Genomic DNA, 20,927 nt, shown 5'->3' on the forward strand with positions numbered 1-20,927 from the left:
CTCTTTCAACTGTCCCAACGCTCGCTGGGTGATAGGCACAGTGTTGTTTCATGTTTATTCCCAAATAATCACTGATTTCCTGTCGGGAATTACTGACAAATGGTGTCCCATTCTCACTACTAAGCCTTTCAGGGTTGCCCCATCTCGGAATTATTTAAGTTAGCAAAACCTTTGCTATTACACTGGCATCATGATTAGACGCGGGGAACGCTTCCACCTATGTGGAAAACACATCAACTTTTACCAGATAATACCCTTTCCCTTCACTGAGCGTTAGGTCAATTAAATCCATCTGGAAATGTTCGAAGAGTCTTTGGGGTTGGGGGTGTGCTGCATGACTCATCTGCAATCCCCTCCACACATTACTAGTGGCACAGATAACACATCCTTCACAATATTTCTGGGAGTAATGATTAAATCCCTTAGTGTACCATTGTGCCGAAATACTGTCATGCCTCCACCTTTTGGCACATGGTCCTTACCGTGTGTTAGTTTGGCATAGAATGGAAGTAATGATCGTGATAGGGAAGGTTTATCATTGGGGCCACACCATTCCTCTTTTCTCTCGCTGGACCCTGCTTTAGTCCACTCACGCTTTTCTTCCAGCGAGGCCCTTTGTCTGTAACACTCGTACGTCTGCTGTTGGGGTACAAATTTTTGTCATAAACATGTCAAATTGATCACTTGGCGGCTGCTGTGCTGCCGTCCTTGCCGCCGACAGAATTTCAGCTGCAGTCATGGCTTGCAGGCATTGAGGCAATCCTGCTACTACGGGGACCAGCTTAGCCGAAAAATAAGCTACCAGTGTCAATTTTCCCCCATGATCGTGCAACAGCACAGATGTCATGCAGTCACGCTTCTCATTTGCGGTTTGTACAAAAGGCTTGTTTGGATTCGGAATCCCGGTGTAGGTGCAGTTTGGAGCCCCCTTTTTAATTCAACAAATGCACTCTCGGTTTCTGGGGTCCATTGTAACGGACTCAGGCTCTGAAAACCTTTCTTATCGGTTATGTCACTTAGGGGCGCATCAGGGAGTGTGTAATGTGGAATAAACATTCTACAGTAGGAGCACATGCCCAAAACGGATAGCACTTGTTTCTTCGTGTGAGACATTGGAATTTGCTGAACTGCTTGAAATCTGTCTTGATCAATGGCCTTCCCTTGTTCAGATATTAAGTGACCGAAGAACTTCACCTGTTTTGCACAAATTGTAGCTTTGCAAGACTAGCTTTCTGCCCTTCCCTCGCTAGATGGCAGAGCAATGCAAGTGTATCCTTCTCACATTGTTCCTCTGTCAGTGCTGCTATTATACTGCAGAAGTGCTGACCCCGGGGTAAAAACTAGAGTCTCCAGACTTCTGCGTAAAACCTCATTAAATATGGTGGGGGACTCATAGTCACCTTGACAAAGTCGTGTGAAGCTATATGATTTCCCTTTGAATATAAACGCGAACCAGAATTGCCTATTTGTGTGAACTGGTACACGAAAGAAGGCATTGCTAAATCCGCAAAAGACAACCATTTACTGTCCTGTGAAACTTGAGTTACTATTACATAGGGGTTGGGAACATTTGGGGCACTTGGAACAACAGCGTTATTGACAGCCTGCAGGTCTTGAACAAACCTCCATTCCTCCGGTTCAACTGGAATGTTTGCCTCTTGACCGTAAAAATGGGAGTTCTCACCGGTGAGTTTTCACAGGGGATTATCATTGCAGCCTTTAGGATGGATTCAAAGACTGGAGTATTTTTTCTATGGCCTCGGGTTTTAACGGTTATTGTGCTCTGCAAGGACGATACTCGGACTTCTGGGTTCACAGCCTCGTATGAGTCCCACACCATGTTTGCCTTTTGCCCACAACTCAGTCGAAGCCGTTTTAATCTTGGGTCCGAGACTTCTATCTTAGGGAAACGTCAGTGTACCCTCCTATGCTCTTCAGGACTAGCGGGGGTTATCTGGACTGTCCGATCTTCCTGAGTTAGCCAATTTGGTTTCTTCCTATGTGTCCACATATCTGCATTGAACCAGATACCCACATTGTCCCTGAAGTTCCAACCTTTGTGCCTTTAGCACCCATGGTCCCAATTCCTTCTGGACGCCTTCGTCAATGACACGTGAGGAAAAAGAGCCTTGCACATCAAAAAGGAAGTGTCTGCTTGCGGTTATAGATACTTCAAATAAGTTCACACTGACTGCACATCTGTGTTCATTCCAATAAATTTCGCACAATAACAAATGATCTGGTTTAAAGAATATCCTGAACCAATCCTTTCAATATGATTACTCAGGGCCATCGTGGTGTATATGTGCTGTGCAGCGCGTCACCAGCAAGATTATCGGTGTTAATAGGATTAACATGGTTACTTATTCCCAAGGCGAGTGAATCACTCACTGAACGTATCGTTCTTTGGCTTAATCACCACTCATAGACATACATCAGGGGTCGTGGGTCGTATTTTACAGCCTGCACGGGTAAATATTCCCTTTGGACTACGTGCAAACACTCGGGGTACTGAGCAAATCCAACCCCAGACTGACTATGATATCCCGAGCTATCAAACTTTAAGGACAGAATTCAGATAACAAAAATAAGCGTTGGAATGCTTCCCCAGGACTCGGTTCACAAATTTGGGGTGACGAAAATCTCTCTCATATCACGACTTCTGATGCACACATTGTGTTCAGGAGCCTTCCACTCATCTTTATTTCCGTCGTTTCTCTGAACTGGCTTAATTTAAGGTCGTGATATGTTGCCTCTGTATCTACCAAAAAGATAACTGATGTACCTTCCACATATAACATGGAGGTAGGCATCGACTTATATGCATCATAGTTATATTGAACATATAGTCCACACTTCACAATCTCAGTGCTCAAAATGGCATTGGGACTTGTTTCAGTGCCCGGACGTTAAGCAGAAGAGATTAGCATAAGCGATACTTCATTGCCGAGCTTTAGGGAAGGAAGCTTACCTGTACCTTGTGGGCTGCCCACCTCCACCTCAGCATTCCCCTGTCAGTCACCCTGCTGTCCAGCCTCCAGGGCCGATTGGGATTGTCTGAATGGACACTGTCTCGCCCAGCGGTCCATTGCTTCGCAAACAAAGCACCCACCAGATCTACCTCTGCCAGCGCCTCTTCTATGACCACTTCGTCTTCCTCTTCCGCGACCTCCTCACCTGCCTCACTCCCTGCAGTACTTCCCTCCAACGGCTGACCATTTGCATCATAGTAAGCTGAGGTTTATGTCCTTGCTGTTCCATCTTTAGTTTCTGCTTCTCCTTCCCGTGGGTCAGCATTTATTTCAGCATGTATCGCATGCTGTTCTATCACATTCAGCTTTCTAGTGTCCCAGGTAATACATGTGTGTTTTACCTTTTTGACTATTTCGCCCTTCATTCCATTGATGAAGCTGTTCCTCAGGTGTGCTTCATACGGTGTGATTTCTGCTGCCGTCATGTCCTCGGATGGTCTCCGTCCACCAAGGGCATTATGGACTTCATTGAGGCGCGTAAGGTTCTGGGACACTGTCTCATCTTGTTGTTGTTTACACGTTCCAATTTGGTCATATCCATTCGCACTGGGAATGCCTCCCCACAGGCGGCTTCCATCGTGGAGCGAAAGCATTTAAGTCTCTGTTCTCTTACGCTTGTGGGTTGGTTGATCTGGCATGGACGTTTACGGCTGACCATTTATAATTGATTGTGGTGACATCGGCAACAGTGTCTGTCCAAGGAGATGTCTTGACACAGAACTTTGTTACTTTTCAGCAAACTTATTAGCTCCAACCTCGCGTGGGTCAGGCAACTGCCCATAGGCAGATTCCAAATCTTTCATGGTCCATGATCAGTGGACCAGCACTGGGCGCCCTTCTGGACCTGCAATCTCAACCATTAGTGCTTGCAGAACGACCTGTTTAGATGATCGCACGTGAGTACTCTCGCTGTCTGACATATCGTCAATCGTGGACTGATCGTGAGCAGGCCCTGGATGTCTATCAGTCTTGAAGTGGCCGTCCTCATTTTAGGCTTCTTGCTTCAATTGGTTGCAGGTACGATAGGCTATTGATGATCCAGCAGACCCGAAGACGGCGGCCGCTGACTTGGAACCTTCGGCAGGTGGATCTCATAGAGGGGTTGTAGGTCTCGGAGGGCAGTCATCATGGTCAGGATCTGGAACAGATTTAAGACACTGTACAGCTTCATAAGGTTGTTTTCCGCGCACGTCTGCATGTGTGCTCGTGTTTATACGCGTATCTGATCTATCTTTTACTTGATATCTGTCCTTTCCCTGATATCAGCATCAGCCTTCCACACGTTATAAGCACTCCAGTTCACAGGTTTTATTCTTCCCTTCCGTTTCTTCTTCTCTCTCACCTCCAACCGTGACTTCAATATTTCCAACTGCCTTCAACTAAAACTCGCACCCTCCGAAAAACCACATTCCTTGATCCACAATTCTAACTGCTTTACAGACTCTGGGCTATAATTATTTAACATGTTCTGTACTTTTGGTTGACCATTCCAAGTCCTCTCAGGACCCTCTTTTGTTTGCTCTTGCTGGAGTCCATTTCAACTTTACTGGAAAAGTGTTCAGCTCTCTCTCTCTCTACTGTTATATTTTCCTTTCTGACTTGCTTTCACCTCTGGAGGTGCCTTCTCGAAATGGGCGCGTCTGCCTAAATGTCTTGGAGTTCGCAAACCAAGAAACGACATGTCCGGCATGTCTTTGGCGAGTCTAACTCAGGAAGTGGTGGTTCCAAGTCTAAAACTACCCTTAAACTTACTGTCTATAAAGCACTGTAGAGTCAGCAATCCCATCCCTTGTGTTTTACTCGAATACCGAGCGCAAGTTCGCTGGAAACTCTTCCTGCTTTATTTATTCTCAGAGAATGATTCTCTAAATATGATTAGTTAAGCCAAAACTCTTACCCCGGCCCTATTCGATTGAAATCCTGGTGGTGGGGCGATCCACAGATTCCCAGTCCTCTCACGCAAAGGGGCAAATTCAACGTTCAAGATGAAGCGAAAGTCCTTCAATGCGCTGGCACCGACACCTCCTGGGAATACTCAGATCTTACCCAGTCGCGGGGTCCCGGACGAGCCCCCAAGTTTGCAGTCGTGGAAATTAAATCGACTCGATTCAAATGCTAGCAAGACTAAAGGGAAAGCTTTATTGTAACTTCTGCAGAGGCTCAATACATTTGGCAAGACGCTGTATGTGAGGGACTGCACAACTTTCACATATTCATTTTGTACTACATTTTGCTTATCCTTATCAAGGACAAGAACTGGGAACATTCGGCTCGTTATATAAAGTTCATGATTTCCCTGACTATTGCTGAATCTGACAGTTTTGCAAGACTTGTAAGGGCCAGCTGTTTGCATGCAGAATCCAGCATAATTAGGTTGTCTACTTAAAATGTTAGCAAAGTGATAGATTTAGCAAAGTAATCTCTTTCGGATTAATCTCTTTCTTGCTGTCTCTATCTCTTTCAAGGTAACAGTGCTCCCACTCCTATAAGCAGGGCTTGTCCCCCAATCAGACAATGTCGTGTTCAGTTGAGGTGATTGTGCACTGGTATGTGTGCACTTCCCTATGCAGCCAGAAATGTAGTAGTATCCTCAGGAGCTCGATTCAAATCTTGTTCATGGGTTCAGTTTTGCGTGGTCCTGTGACCGAGCAAGATAAGGCGCTGTTTTTAAGCTTCACTGTGAAAGTAGCTGTGGACTTGTATCCCATCACTGCCATTTGCGCTAATTGCGTGTTATGCTGAATCTTCGTGTGAGTGAGCTATGTTTAAATTGAACATGACAAAAATGTAATCTGTTTCTTACAAAGTGATCTATGATGAGGGACAACGCAGAGCCTTCAGAAAGTCAGCGGCCACACTGTGATTCTGTAATGTGTAGTTGTCGCATTCACCTCCCGTGGGAAACATCCCTAGGTAGAAACAAGTGTGTGCTGCTCCTTTAGATTAGATTACTTACAGTGTGGAAACACGCCCAACAAGTGCACACCGCCCCGCCAAAGCGCAACCACCCATACCCCTACATTTAGCCCTTACCTAACATTACGGGCAATTTAGCATGGCCAATTCCCCTGACCTGCACATCTTTGTGACTGTGGGAGGAAACCGGAGCACCCGGAGGAAACCCACGCAGACACGGGGAGAACGTGCAAACTCCATACAGTCAGTTGCCTGAGGCGGGAATTGAACCCGGGTCTCTGGCGCTGTGAGGCAGCAGTGCTAACCACTGTGCCACCGTGCCGCCTATCAATATCTCCACATGTGAACTATAGACCAGTTAGCTCAACATCTGGGTTGGCACTGCTGCCTTACAGCGCCAGTAGACCCGGGTTCAATTCCCGCCTCAGGCGACTGACTGTGTGGAGTTTGCACGTTTTCTCCGTGTCTGTGTGGGTTTCCTTTGGATGCTCCGGTTTCCTCCCACAGTCCAAAGATGTGCAGGTCAGGTGAATTGGCCGTGCTAAATTGCCCGTAGTGTTAGGTAAGGGCTAAATGTAGGGGTATGGGTGGGTTGCGCTTCGGGCGGGTCGGTGTAGATTTGTTGGGCCAAAGGGCCTGTTTCCACACTGTAATTTAATCTTCATTATGTAGGCAAGTTCTAAGACCGACATAGTGTAGCTCAGTCGTTAGCACTGCAGTCTCACAGTGCTTGAGACCCGCGCTCAATTCCCGCCTCAGTTAACCATCTATGTGGAGTTTGCACATTCTTCCGTGTCTGCCAAGGTTTCCACTTGATATTCCAGTTTTGACCACTGTCCCACAATTTGCTAAATAGGTGGATTTGGTGTGCTAAATTACCCTGGATGTCCGGGAATGTGCAGGCTAGATGCACTAATCATGGAAAATTCAGTGTTACAGAGATTGTTTGGGCGAGGACAGTGTTTCGGGTTGGGATGTGATGGTCTCCTGAGGCTCAATGTGGGGTCGATGGGTCAAATGGCCAGCTTCCACACTGTAGTGATTCTATGATCAAAATCTTCACGGCGAAAATAAGTTAAGGGAACAATCTCTTGGTTAATTCAAATATCCTTTCCTCAGTGAGGAGATAAAATCTGTACACGCTACTCCAGGTGTGATTGCACTAAGATCCTGCGCAGCAGCAACAACACTTTACCACCCTGGTGCAAAGTTCTCACCCAGCTTAGAGCGGTTTCAGTTGCCTGGGGGAATGCACAGCATTGTTGAAATATTTTGCTCATCTCTACTCCACGAGCATAATGGGAGAACTGGTGAAAATGACAGAATGACACTTGTGAAGGACGTGTAGGATACAGCGAGATTATGTCAATGTTCAAATATGCCTTCGCCAAAAACTTTCGCCTGAATCGGCCATTAATTTTCTTCGATCCCAAGTCGGTCAGGTTCCACAGAATCTGCTAAAGTGGAGCTTAGAAATAGCAAAGATAAGCAAATATTGACGGGATTTATTTATCAGCGTCAATGTTGTGACACAAATGGTGCGTATGTTACAAAATAGGAAAATAGAAATGCAAGATTTTGGGTACTGCAGCAATTATGGAGACATTAAAACCGCACCTAAACAATGTGAATCCAAGTTAATGTTTATGCTGGTAAAATCAGTTTCATGAGTGTGTATGAGCTGCTTTCCTTGAACAATTTGTTGAACAGTGAACTCGAGATCAGGCTATTTAGAAATTGCTGTTGTGTGATCAGAAGAGCTATTTGAAAAACTTGTGGAAAAGGAGCTTTTGGGAATAACCATCTTAATATATTGAATTTTACATGATATTTGAATACAAAGTATTTTTTAAATTAAATTACGTGTATCTGATTAGAGTCATGAATGCATGAGGAGCAAGGTGGCAACTTTAAAAGTGCATCAGAAATATACAGTGGAAGGTGGGCACTTTCTGTTGATTAGATTCCCAACTGTGTGGAAACAGGCTTTTCGACCCAACAAGTCCACACCAATCACCCAGAACGATTCCGCTACACCTAACCCTGTGCACAATTTAGAATGACCAATTCACCTAACCTGCACATATTTAGACTGTGGGAAAAAAAAACCGGAGAACCTGGAGGAAACCCACGCAGACACGGAGAGAATGTGCAAACTCCACACAGACAGTTGCCCGAGGCGGGAATTGTACCCGGGTCCCTGGTGCTGTGAGGCAGCAGTGATGACCACTGAGCTACCGTGCTGCCCTTCAATTATCAAAACACTGTAAGTTGACAGTATACATATATCCTCCAAGGCGCATATAGCAAAAGGGTAAGGTGACTCAACCATGATTAACAGACGGAGTTAAAAATTTTATTATATCAAGGAAAGTCGTTCAGAAAAATGGCAGACATTATGGATTCATTGGAACAAGGGAGGACTAAGAAATTGATAAGGACATTAAAAAGACATCAAGAATGCAAACTAAATAGAACCATAAAGACCTTTGCAAAGTTTAGGACAATATTTGAAAGGAAAGTTAAAGCCACGTGAAATGTTAAGCAGTGTGGAACAAATGTGGATAGGATAATTTATTGCTGATAAAAGAGAAATTGCAGGGAAACTAACTCGTTATTTTGTTTCTGTCTTCGTGGAGGAATACATAACATCTCCCAGAAATACAAAGTGACCATGAGACTTGTGTAACTAAAGACTCAACTCATTCATATTAGTAACGAGGTATGTTTGAAAACATAACCGGGTTAGTGATTGGTAAGTCTGACAGACCAAATGTACTTCATAATGAAAGTTTAGAGAAGGAAGCAATGCACAGATTGATTGCATTAGGCAACACAGTACTTCTCCTGTGCAATTTGGAAGATTATAAATGCATTCCACGATCCAAAAAGGGAAGAAGAGGATAAGAGGGGAAGTATAGACCAAGTAACTTGTCATGCACAGGAGGGAATCTGTTTAAATCTGTTATACCAAACGTGGTATTGGTCATTTAGAAAATAATAGCAAACTTCAAGAAAGGGAAGTTATAATTTTCAGACATTTTTTCTTGAAGATATCGCTTGTAGATATAAAACAATGGAGAACCAACTGATTTGATATAATTGTATATTCCGGAGGATTTTTTAAAGAAATGTCAAAGCACGCTATTCGAAAGAAACTGAATAAAAGGGTATTGAAGAATCACGTGGAAACATGCAGATCTATTTCAGGTTTACCTTTATTTAATGGGAATCTGAATGTAGATGACGAACAGTTATCCAGACTGGAAGCATTAGCTTGCTCTCTCTCCATTAGTGCTGTTTGAACAGCTGTGATCTTCAGCATTTCTTGCTTTCACTACAGATTCCAGCATCTGCAGTTATTTACTTTGATTAAAGGTACATATGTCTTGCCTCGCTTACGCCGAGTGTTGCTGAGACTGTGACTTTAATACTGTGTAAAGGTTCGGTGTCCTGATCTAGGGAAGAATATACTGGGAACGTTAACTGAATGGGCATTCTCCAGATTAATCCCACAGATGGCAAGATTGTCTGGTGAGGGAACTCGGCCTGTGTTACCTAGAATTTCAACTATTGAGAAGCAATCTTAATGAAAACGAGAAGCTTCACACAGAAAGGGCTGAATAAAACAGGGAGTTGGAGAATGGGAGCAGGCATGATTGGGGAGAGTCCTAAGATTTTCCACAAGGACATCAAGCAGAATAATATTACATGCGAACAGTTAGAACCCATTAGAAAGCAAGAGAACAATCTGTATATGAAGGAGGAGGCATGGACAGAATTTGAGAAGATGGACTGGGAAGCTATTGAGCAAATTGATATAAGGTATAGTCATGGATTGATGGTTTTAGCTGATCTAAAAATTGGACAAATGATCCGGATGCATTTTATCCGGTTACACTGTATTGGAAGGGTGGTGCAGAAAGACCAGGGCACTATAGATCAGTGAATAACAGTTTACTTTTAGGGAAGCTATTGGAGAATATAAAGAAGGATAAAATTGATCTCCATTTGAGAGGCAATGTTTCATCAAGGACAGTCACCTTGGTTTTATCGGAGCAAGTCATGCCTCATGAATTTTCTTGGAATTTTTCAAGGAGATCTTTTAATGGTTTTACCACCAAGTCCATTGACAAAGCCCGCATGGGAAACTGATAAATTAATTATAATCTTATGGTATCAAGGTTAAATTGGCAAGTTATACCCAAAACTACCTCAGTGGAAGGAGAAGGAGGGTGGTAGCAGAAGGCTGTTTGTGTGACTGGAGACGTATAACACAAGGATCAGTGCTGTGTCACTTACTATTTGGGGTACTCTAACATAATGGAGATGTGAATGTTGAGGGTTGTGAGGGAATGTGGTTAGTAAGTGTTTGTTTGACAGTGAGGAGGAAGGTCTTATGTAACAGGAACATGTAGATGGAATGGCCAGATCAATAACAGATGCAAAGTAACACTGATAAATATGAGGTGATACACCTCAGAAGTAAAGACGCAGACAGGGGAATACTCATTGAAGGGCAGCAAACTGGGAAGTCCAGAGGGGGCTTCTGCACTGATCCATGAGTGCGCGAACACTTTTTTTGGGAGTGGACGTATCGTGGTGTGTGACAGTAATTGGGCCTTGGGCCTCAGGTATTCCCAATACACCTCAAACATAGGGTTCTCGGTCCCAAATGCTATATATCCAAGCCTGTTGACAGCACTAAACGGTGTCTGACTATGAGTGGGTAAGGAGGATATCAAAATGCTCCAAGGTGACTGAGACAAGTTGAGTGAATGGACAAGTACATGGCACATGAAGACCAATATGTGTAAATGTGATATTGTGTACTTTAGTGGGAATAATAGAACTGAAGCCTGCCATTTGAAAAGGGATTGGTTAAAAATATTATTTTCAAGGGACTTCTGCGGATTTTCTTGTTTTCATCTGCACAGACCGTCGAGGTTCATGCACAGCTGTGAGTTCTGGCGCCAGAGATCAGTTCTGGGAATGACATTGACACAGTGACTAGTGTACATATACACACGAAGTGGAAAGCTGCAAGATCGGAAATAATCTGGATCTTCTTGTACACTAGTCACTGAAAGCAACATTTAGATAGATACATGGTGCGTCGACAGTCATTTCAAGGGAATTTGAACACAAGAGTAAGGGTGTCTTACTGCAGCTGCAATTTGGTAAGAACACATATCTAACATTGTGCAATATTATGTGCAGTTTTGATTTCTGTACCTAATAAAGGACAAAACCGACCTTCAGGGAGTGCAGTGAAGGATCTCTGGGATATCAGGCGTGTTGTGGGAACTTAATTTATGTGGACTGAACCTGTATTCCAAAGGGTTTAGGAAAATGAGTGGAGATCTGAGTAAATAATATAATCCTGTGATGGTGAGACAGATTCGAAGCAAGGATGATAATTCCCCTGGCTGGGATTTCTGAAACAAGAGGCCACATTATGAGGTACAGCCAGGCCACTCTGCATTGAGACGACAATAAATGTCTGCACCCAGAGACTGTTGAACCTTGGGAATTCTCTCCCACTCAGGCCTGTGAGACAAAACGCACTGAAAATGCATAGACACTAAATGGGAAGAGATAGCGCAGGACCATGGTTTGAAGATAAAGGATCATCATCATTACATTGAATGGGAGCACAAAACGATGGATCGAAGGGACTACTGAAGATGATATTTAATATTTTTCCAATTGTTGATAATATTAAGGGATGCATTTTAGGGGTGAAATGCATGAGGGAGATGTTCAGCCATGAACTGGAATGGGGGATGCATAATGTGTTGAATGGCTCACTCGTTTCCCGATCTTTCTGTACAATCTGTGGGAAAGCTCTGTAAAGCATATCGCAATCTGTCGGATGTTAGGAAGGAGGCCTCTAGAGCGTCGGTAGGACTATACTTCCGTCTCCTTTTCCAATACGGAGGCTAAAGATCGGTGCTGTATCCGGGGTTAAAAAGCAAAAACTCCAAATGTACACAACCCGATGAAGGAGCAGCGCTCCGACAGCGAGTGCTTCCAATTAAAACTGTTGGACTATAAGCTGGGATTGTGTGATTTTTAATTTTGTAAAACCCAGTCCAACACCGGCATCTCAAAATCGTTAATTCCATCTGGGTTTATCCTTTCGACCTCGGGGCAATTTAATAAAATTGATCACCTTGCTTGGCGTTTCTGTGCAGCTCGACAGCTGTCAAGAAGACTGTACACGAATTTAACTGCCGTGATGAGTCTGAGGGTGTGGTACATGTTCTGATTGAAATTATTCCCCTCTTGGGGAATAGGACACAGTTGAGTAATTTTCCACATTGCCAGAGAGAAAGCTGAGTTGGAGCTGGAATGAAACATCTTCCCGAGTGACACTGCTTGTTGTGCAGCACAAGTCTTCAGTCCTATTGCAGGAATGATGTCAGGGCCCATTGACTTTGTCAGTTTTCTTTGTTCTGTTGTTTCTTCACGTCACGTGCAGAAAATCGAATTGATTTAAGACGAGCATCTGTGATGCTGTGGGCATCATGCTGGAGTTAGGAAGATCAATTCTTCAATTCTTCTGGCTGGGATGCTGCAGATACTACATCCTTGTCTTTTACACTGAGATACAGGGCTGTTCCATTATTTAGGATGGGGATATTTGTGAGCCATCTTCTCCAGTGAGTTGTTTAACCGTCCATCACCACTTATGACTGAATGTGGCCGGACTGTTGGTCTGTTGTCTTGGGGTTATTTCGCCCTGTCAGATGTTAGTCCAACAGTTTGGAATATAAGTAGCAAGTGCGGTAGTTTTAATGGTTTGCCATCAGGTTTAGGTACACATGGTTCTGTCTGGAATATTCACCCACACTCATCACCGAACCATATATCAGCTTGGTATGAATGGCAGACTGAGGGATAATCCCCAGAAGAAAAAGTTGCAGATTGTGGTTGAATATAATCATTCGTCTGCTGCTGCTGTGGTCTGTAGCACCACATCAGCATCAGGAATTGTCTATACCATGTTTCCTAAACTGAACTATTTCCATTTTTTCTGCTTTTGGAACGTACTCCTCCAACTCGTTCCTGTACCTGTACCCATCCAATTGTCTTTTAAATGTTGTAATTGTACTCAGCAATACCAGTTCCTCTGATAGCTGGCTACATGTAAGTACAACCCTCTGTGAGAAACAACTGCCTCTTAGATCCCTTTTAAATCTCTTCCCTCTCACCTTGAAACTGTCCTCTCTGGTTTCAGACACACTTACTGTTGTGACAAGACCGTGCATCCTATCTGTGTCCCTCATGATTTTATAAACCTCTGTAGGGTCACCTCACATCCTCCTACGCAAAGGGAACAAAATCACAGACTTGCCATGTATCTCAAAACCTCCCGTCTCCGCCACATCATTTAAAATATTTTGTCCCCTTTCCAGTTTATAACATCCTTCCTATAGAAGGGCGACAAGAATTGTACTCAATACACCAATGTGTCCTTACCATTCTCTTTCACAGCCTCAACATGATGTCCCAAATCCTACACACAATGGCGTGTCAGTTGAAGGTAAGCGTGCATAATACCCTCGTCCGTACCCTGTCTAGCTGCGACTCCACTTTCAAAAAACTATGTACCTGCAACCTGAGTTTCTCTGTTGAACAACACTGCCCAGGGCCCAACCGTTAACTGTGTAAATCCTGCTCTGGTGTGTCTAACAAAATGCAGCATTTTACATTAAACAGAAAGAAGCTCCATCTGCCATTCCTCGGCCCATTGGACCAAGATTAGATTACCTACAGTGTGGAAACAGTCCCTTCTGCCCAACAAGTCCACACCGACTCTCCGAAGATTAACCCACCCTGACACATTTTCCCCTGACTAATGCACCAACTTATGGGCAATTCGGCATGGCCAATTCATCTGGCACATCTTTGGATTGTGGGAGGAAACCCACGCAGGCACAGGGAGAACGTGCGAACTCCACACAGACAGTTGCCCGAGGCTGGCATCGAACATGAGATCCTGGTGCTGTGAGGAAACAGTACTAACGACTGAGCCACCGTTCTTTTCCGGAACCTTTTTCACTGCCCACTATAACAAATAATTTTGGGGTTTCATCGTCAAACTTACTTTCCAAGGTTCCTACATTCCAATCCAAATCATTTAGAAAAGCAATGAAAAGGAGCATCCTGCTCCTTTTGGCACATCACTGGTCACAGGCAACCAGTAGAAACAACAAATCTCTCCCAGGAACCTCTGCCTCCTACTGTTAAGGCAATGTTGTATATAACTGGCTAGCTCTCCCAAATGTTGAGGCTTGCTAAGGTCCACGTATACAATGTATGCTGACTGCTATTCATCTATCTTCTTGGTCACCTCTTCAAAAAATGTAAACTAATTTTTAAGACCAGTTCTACCACACAAAACGCCATGCTGACTATCCCTAATCAGTCCTTGTTTTTCCCAATGCATGTAAATCCTGCCTCCCAGAAGCTCCTATAAACATTTAGCCAACAGAAGAATAAAAATGAAAGAAAGAACTGACTCGAATTACAACCCAGTTTGTGCCAGCGACAAATATCCAGACAGCACTGGGCGCAGTCTCCAGACACCACCAGACCCAGTCTCCAGAATGCACCATGACTAGTCTCTAGGCTGCACCGGGCCGACACTCAAATAACATAGAGAGTGACAGCGGAGTAAAGGCCCTTCGGCACTCAATGCCACCGAACGGTGAAAATAATCTGATTCACATTTAATCAAATCGTTCCATTATTATCCATATGTCTATCCATGGTCCATTTAAATGCGCTTAATGTCGGCGACTCGACGACTGTTGCAGGCAGGTCATTCCTTTCCCCTATTGCACTCTGAGTGAAGAAATCTAATATCTAATATCAGTCCTGTGTATCTGACCCCTCAATGTAAAGCTATGCCTCCTCGTGTTAGCCTTCACCATCCGAGGATGAAGGCTGTCACTGTCCATTCTATCCAACCCTCTGATTATCTTGTACGTCTCGATTAAGTCACTTTTAAACCTTCTTCTCTCCAACAGATACAGTGTAAGTCCTCACTCACCCTTTCCTCGTAAGACCTTCCTTCTATGACAGGCAACATTCTCGTAAATCTCATCTAGTACTTGTCCAAAGCTTCCACATCGTTCATATAATGCACTGACCAGAACTACAGGCAATAATCCAGGTGCGGCCTTACCATTGTCTTTCTCAGTTGAACCTTGCCCTTTTGGCTCCGAAACTCAATCCCCCTCCGAATAAACGCTAACACACCATATGTCTTCTTAACAACCGTATAAAACTGAGTGGCAACTTTCAGGTATGTATGCCCCTGGACACTGAGATCTCTCTGTTCATCTAAACTGCCAAGACTTTTACCATTAGCTCAATAATCTGCATTGTTGTCATTTATTCCGAATTGAACTACCTCAAACTTGCCTGCATTAAACTCCAATTGCCACTTCTCAGTCTATCGCTGCATCTTATGTATTTGTCAGAACGATCCACAACTTTGCCTCCCTTCGTGTCGCCCGTAAATTTGCTAACCCATCCATCTTCGCCCACGTCCAGATCATTTATAAAAATGACAAGCCGCAGTGGCCCCAAAACAGGTCCTTGTAGCACAACACTGGTAACTGTCCTCCCGAATGAGCATTTCCCACTAACCATCACCCTCTGTCTTCTTTCAGATAGCCAATTTCTGATCTAAACCGCTGAGTCACCTTGAATCCTAAAACTCAGTATTTTGTGCAATACCCTATCGTGTGGAATCTTATCAAATGTTTTACTGAAGTCCTTGTTCACCACACCAACCACTTTACCTTCACCCACATGTTTTCTCACCTTATCGAAGAACTCAATAAGGTGAGTGAGGTACGATCTACCCTTCACAAAACTATGTTGACTATCTCTAATCAAATTATTCCTTTCCAGGTGATTACACATCTTATCTCTCACAAATTGTACAACATATTAACCACAAATGGTGTAAGGCGCACTGCCCTTTAATTACCAGCGTTGTCCCGACACCCCTTCTTAAACAAGAGAACAACTTTTGCTATCCTCCAGTCTTCTGGCACAACTCCTGTCGACAACGATGACATATATTTTGAAGTCAAAGACTCCTTAATCTCCTCCCTGGCTTACCAGAGATCCCAGAATAAATCCCGCTGGCCCAGGGTTAATACCTATATTCAGATCTTCCAAAATTGCGAAAACCTCCCCTTTGTCAACATCAATCCCATATAATCTTGTAGCCTGAATCTCCGTATTCTCAATGACATTGCCCTGTTCAAATGAGAATACTGACGAAAAGTATTAAATAAGTGCTTCCCCATGTCCTCAGATTCAACTAACACTTCCCACTACTATCTTTCATTGGACCAAATCCTACTAGCGACATTATACAATATCTAGTCTCGAGACTGGCGACCACACCAGGTTCAGTCAGCAGACCACACCAGGCTCAGTGTCTAGACCGCACCGTGCCCAGTCTTAAGGCCTCACGGGGCCCAGACTCCAGACTATACCAGGGCCAGGCTCCATAGCGCACCTGGCCAAGTCTCTAGACTGCAGCAGGCCCAGTCTCCAGGCCGCAGCACAACCAGTCTCTGGGACACACTGGGCCAGACTACAGAAAATGCCAGGAACAGTCTCCAACTGCATCGGGCCTATTGTACAGGCGACACCGGGCCACGTTGCCAGCCACACTTGGCCCAGTCTCCAGATTGCACGGGGCCCAGTCTTCAAACTGTACCAGACGCAGTCTCCAGACTGCCCCGGGCTCAGTGTCCAGACAGTACTTGGACATGTCTTCAGGCAACACTGATCTTTAAATCTTGAAGCCCTGATTCACCTCGCGATCCTCTGGTCTGGGACTCACTTCCTCCATTCCCAAAGGAGTCACGTTAAAAAGATAATAGATTGGCAAGAAAATACTCTCCAGAAAATAGAATAAATAAGAAAGACACAACGTGTGGGCGGTGCATAGGCGTTCAACCTGGAACATTCTGACCCTGCCACCATCTTTACGACATTCCACGTTGTTTCCTTCTTCAAAGAATGCCTTTGAAGGCTCAGAGCAGTTTTCTACGATTCCTTGTAATGTTGTCCTTGAGATAATAACAGAAAGCGATAGACATGCCCTTCGGTTGCCCGTATGCTGCCATTGGGGTTGTTTCATGACTTTACAATCTATTCTCACTATACTTTCGAAGAGTATATCCAAAAAACAATCAAAATTGTTGAAAGCGAACTAAAATTAAACTCAACCTCTCCTAAATTGCTTCGCTCAGGGTGGCCTCGATGCAATTTCACTGCTGTGGTCTGCATAGCTCCCTGTGTTGGACAGATATCGAGTTCGCGTGTGTAGGTAAATGCACTGCTGTGGTTTGCATAGACTCTGGTGCTGGACAGAAAAATTGTCCAGGTGTGTAATTCAATGCAGTGCGGTGGTCTGCTTAGCTCCCAATGCTGGACAGATATCTTTTCCAGGTTTATAGATCACTGCAGTGTTGCGGTCTCCCTAGCTCCCAGTGCTGGACAGAGATCTATGAGAAAGTGAGGACTCAGATGCTGGAAATCAGAGTTGAGAGTGTGCTGCTGGGAGTACACAGCCGGCCAGTCAGTATCCAAGGAGAAGGAGAATCAACATTTCTGGCATAATCCCTTCATCAGGAATCTGATCAGGGTTTATGCCAGAAACTTCGATTCTCTTGCTCTCTGCATGCTGCCCGGCCTGATGGACGGTCCCAGCAGCACAGATACCTGTGGACAGATACCTGTGGTCAATGCAGTGCTGTGTTCTGCTTAGGTCCGCGTGCTGGACTGATATCCATTTAGGGTGCATAGATCAATGCACTACTGTGGTCTGCATAGCTCCCGGTGCTGGACAGACATCTCGTCCGGATTTGTGGATTTGTGCTCTGCACAACTCGGCGAACTGGACTGATATCTAGTCTGTGTTTAAAGATCAATGCACTGCTGTGTTCTGCATAGCTCCCAGTGATGAACATACATCTAGTCCGAGTTTAAAGATCGAGGCAATGCTGTGGTGTGCACAGCTCCCCGTGCTGGACAGATGTCTAGTTTGGGTTTATAGAGAAATGCACTGCTGTGGTCTGCACAGTTTTCTGCACTCGGCAGATTTCTGGGTTGGACTGAGCAGGTCTTGATCGACACAGTGTCGCGTGTTGGACAGATATCTCCACTGATTTAATGTTTCTCTGTTATGGATTGAAAATGTATTATACCTAACAATTTCAGCTGATCTGTAATGCCTTTTATTCTCATATTGTGATTGGATCCTCCGTTTCTCACTCCATTCATGTTGCAGTGTGCCTATGTACAGTATATCATGTTGGTGAATACCCACTGTCCTGGCAGCAAACACAGCCTCCTCATTCAAAAGCAGCCAGCCATTCCCAACGTATTCAGGTCTCCACGTTGCCAGAAATGATAGCCTTCTGAATAAAGGCTATCCCCTTGGACAACGGACCAAAAACAGCACCACTCACCACCCACGCCGCCAACTAACCACTTCCAAATATCCCGTGTGTAACGAGAGCAGTGGGGCCACTGGGAACATTAGGGAGCAGACCATCAGGGAGATGGAGCAACACTTCCCTTGACTGAAACTTTCAGACTGAACCCAACAGTACACACTGTTTCTAAGTCCTGTTATCTCCTTACATTTATTTAATAAACAGACTGTTATTCTTGCTGAAAAATATCATAGTTTTACATATACCCACGTTACATTCCAGCTGCCAAGTCGCTGTCCATTGCTTATCCAATTAGAGATTCTCTACCTCCTCTTGATAACTTAGTTTTCTGACTATCTAAGTTAGAATACATCTGTTGAATTTCTCTAAAACGTTGCAAATCGTTGAGGTCCCACAACTGGTCACTGTGTCACTGCTGTTGTTAATTTGTGCTAAACTGATAAAGACTCATTTATCCCTAACTTATCCCTTCTCCCGGCTCAATAACCAGGCCTCCCATATTCCTGTGTGTCTGTTTTGAAAGGATGAATGTTCCCTGCAATTTCCAATGGACCAGGAATGAGATATTTAAAGATCAGCTTCAATTGTGAGCAACAGGCTCGAATAGCTGAATAGCCTTATTCTGTTCCTGTTTAAACTCTTGATGGGCAAAATAACCTGCTTCAGTTTACTTCTGACATGATGATGGAGGGAACGCCATTGATGCTGCAGCTGCTCATAGAGCATGTTGTCTCATGGAGGACCAGCTTCCATTTGCTTGGTCCTTTCGAAGTATGTCCTACTTCACAGGAGGGAATGCCACATAACACAGTGGGCAGGATCTTCAATATGAGGCAGCTGAGATATTCCCTCCACCAGGACTGTGTGCTGGCTGCTCCAACAAATACTGTTAGAGACAGATCCATCTGGAAAAAGGAGTTTGGTGAGAATGTTTCCTTCTTTTTGGTTCCCCCATCAGTTGCCCCAGTCTGGTTGTTGTGTATTTGATGTCTCTCCCTGCTCAGTCAGTGGTGGTCGTGTGGAGACACACTTGGTGATGGCCATGAATTCCCAGACCCGGAGTACGTTCTGTGTCCTTCTCACCCGCAGTGCTTCCTTTGATTTGTTTTCAAAGTCAAGGGGAACTGAGTTACCACTGAGAGGTGGGATGGAGAGGAGCAGGATATATCCATCCTCAGGCGATTTCCTTGACCACCTTTGACCTGTTAGCATGAGATTTCCCGGGTCCTGAAATCAATGTCGGGAATCTGCAAGGTATGCTCTTCCCTAACTTTAACCCAGGGAACCCCCATCACATTTAGGTCTGTCCTGCCGATGGGACAAGATATACCCAGGGATGGTGATAGTGCTTCATGAAATATTACCCATCATGCTGATTCTTTGAGTAGGATGGTGTCAGACTGTTTTCTAACTGGGAATGTAATGCTCGAAAAGCACAACAAGTTAGGGAGCATCCGAGGAGCAGGAAAATCAACTTTTCGAACATCATCCCTTCATTAGGAATGAGGTTTCCGGGCTGGGTGTTTGAGAGACAAATGGAAAGAGGTTGGGGCTGAGGGCAAGGTAGCTGAGAATGTGATAGACAGGTGAAGGTGAGGTAGAAGGTGATAGGTCAGAGAGGAGAGCCGACCAGAAAAAGGGAAAGATGAAGGACAGGTCAAGGATGCGGTGCCGAGTTGGAGGCTTCGGATTGTGATAATGTAGGGCGAGGGAAAATGAGAAAAATGTTGAAGTCTACATTGACCCTGTGCAGTTGCAGTGTCCCACAGCGGAATATGAGGCGTCTTCCTCAAGATTTCAGCTGGTTATTGTTACTCGATGAAGAAGCCAGGACCTGCATGTCCTTGATGGAGTGGAAGGCAGAGTAGAAGTGTTCAACATGGAGCAGTGGTGGTGATGCTGCGGGTGTACCAGAGATGTAGTCTGAAATCATCTGCAAGATGGCGTCCAGTATCCCCTATGTACAGGAGACCAAATTGAGTGCAAAGGACACTGTAGATGACATTGTCGTAGGCACAGATAACTTTCTGTCGGATGCGAAAGGATCCTTTGTGGCCATAGATGGATAACATTCGGGAGGTGTAGGCAAAGGTTTTACAGGTCTTGCGGTGGCAGCAGAAGGTGCTGGGAGTGGGATGAGGGCTGGTGGCGGGCGTCAATCTGACAAGGAAGTCGCGGAGGGAATGGCCTCTGATCAGGGTAGGGAGGGAACTATATTCCAAGTTGTGTGGTCTGTTTGTAGTTGGCGTAAATGGCGAAGGATGATGCAATGTATATACACGTTGTTGGGGTGGGAGGTGAAGGGTATCTGTCCTTGTTGCGTTGGGAGCACTGGGGTTGGATGGCGCAGGTGCAGGAAGTGGAGGAAATGCACTGGACGACATCATCAAATATGTGGAAAGGGAAATTGTAATCTTTGAAGAAGGCGGCTATCTGTTCTTTTTCTGAGGTGGAATTGGTCCTCCTGGGATCTGTTGGG

This window comes from Chiloscyllium plagiosum, unplaced genomic scaffold (assembly GCF_037043375.1).
Source record: "Chiloscyllium plagiosum isolate Xiang-an unplaced genomic scaffold, Cpla_swu_hap1 HiC_scaffold_18, whole genome shotgun sequence".
NCBI lineage: Eukaryota > Metazoa > Chordata > Chondrichthyes > Orectolobiformes > Hemiscylliidae > Chiloscyllium > Chiloscyllium plagiosum.